The sequence below is a fragment of the Carlito syrichta genome, unplaced genomic scaffold (genome assembly GCF_000164805.1).
Source record: "Carlito syrichta isolate Samal-C Ts95f unplaced genomic scaffold, Tarsius_syrichta-2.0.1 Scaffold315086, whole genome shotgun sequence".
Classification (NCBI taxonomy): Eukaryota; Metazoa; Chordata; class Mammalia; order Primates; family Tarsiidae; genus Carlito; species Carlito syrichta.
Window position 1 is genome coordinate 14644 of NW_007259182.1, and position 1650 is coordinate 16293.

Consider the following 1650-nt stretch of genomic DNA (forward strand, 5'->3'; position numbering starts at 1 on the left):
CTGTGGAGACAGAGGTGGATCAGTGTGTCATTTTGGAGAGGGCATAGACAGTGATCGCAGCTGATGACAGCCAAATAAGGAGTCGTTAAGTCCTGACAATGGTCCAATCAGGATGGCCCCATTTGGGTCCTGCAGATGATTATTTGCCATTGGATGGTAATAAGAGCCCCTGAGTCATAACTATTTAGATAGAGGCGGATGCCCCATGTGAAGCCCAAATCCCAGGAAAGGAGGGAGGGATTATTAACTTTTTTTTTTTCTTGACACATGCACTTTATTGACTGCCACTGTAGAAAAGTGTGTGAGTACAAACTGCTGTATAAAGGGGCCAAGGCAAGGGGAAGGGAATGGAAGGTCGGGCACATGGAGCTTCGCCATGGCAGATAATGAACTCCATGTTGCCTCAGTCTACTGAAACACTACGAAGATCAAAACTGGTACAAGGACGACACCAATGGTCCCAGGGATGCCGAGGATCAGGGCCCAGATATTCAGGCACTTGATGGTGGAGGTGTAGGCCTGGGCCCTGGTCACGTCGCCCACCATCTTCCTGTCCCTAGACTTCACGGAGTACATGCAAGGGATGAAGCCCAAACAGCAGATGTTCGGGAAGAGTGTGTTGAACAGGGACCAGACGACGTGGTCGGGCATGGAGGTGTCGCTGTGGATGTGGATCACGGTGGACATCGTGGGAACAGAGCTGTGGGACGTCCCTAGCACAGCCACCTCGTGCTCCTCCTTGAGCATCTCATAGTTTGGGGGGCACCGGTGCTGGCCCGAGTGAAGAAGTTCTGGGAAGTGTGGTGCATAGTTGGAGACAAGGGCGCTGTGGGGGTCTGGATGCTGGGAGCATGTCTCGGGATTGTTAACTTTAATGTATACTGGGGAGTTACCAGGACGGTTTCCTCGGGCACCCCTCCATACAGTAATTTGGAGGTGTCATTTGGTCCTTTGGGGTAGGAGGCAATGGTGACATATCCCTAACGTGAACAGAAGAATTGGCTAGCCTGATTACAGAGACCATCAGTGGGCTTTTCTGGGCATATATAGAAGTCTATGTTTCTTAAGTCTATGTAGAGAGGGGGAACCTTTCCATCCGAGGGGACCCCTGGGTCATGATAGCTTTTAACTGGGACGTTGGATGGTCTCTGGTCTCTTTGACCTGACAGGTCTGACAAGTCTGTTTGGAATAGGACTATGTTGAGAGGCTGACTATCGGACCAATTCTTAGTACTTCATATTCTTCCCACTCCCCAGTAAGGGTGAAGGAGTACCAGGTGGGTTGTTGGGCCCCACTCAGGACTATATATGTTAAGAAACACAGTAGGAATAAAAAAGTCTTAGCATGTGATGGCCGAATCTGAGAGTGAATGTTCATTTGGGGATGGATACGGATGCTGAGCTCAGAAGGTGATTTTGAGAGTGTTCTTAGGGTCCCTCTATGCAGTCCAAATACTTGAGGGTGGAGTGACGTCATCGAGGTCATTGAACTCAGTCTTCTTGACTCGCAAGTGATGAATCCAGGCCAGAATTCCGTCAACCTTGAGTGCCGTCAGGTGGTAAAAATAACAATGAAGGGTCCCTTCCAGGCCGGAGTCAGTTCTTCTTTCTGGAACTTTTTGATGTAGATCAGGTTTCCAGGTTGGAATG

General features: G+C 49.6%; 1 pseudogene; it reads right to left on the bottom strand.

The window, feature by feature from the left end:
- Positions 1–408: 408 nt before the first annotated feature.
- LOC103274870 lies at positions 409–809 on the bottom strand (annotated as a pseudogene).
- Between the last annotated feature and the right edge of the window lie 841 nt (positions 810–1650).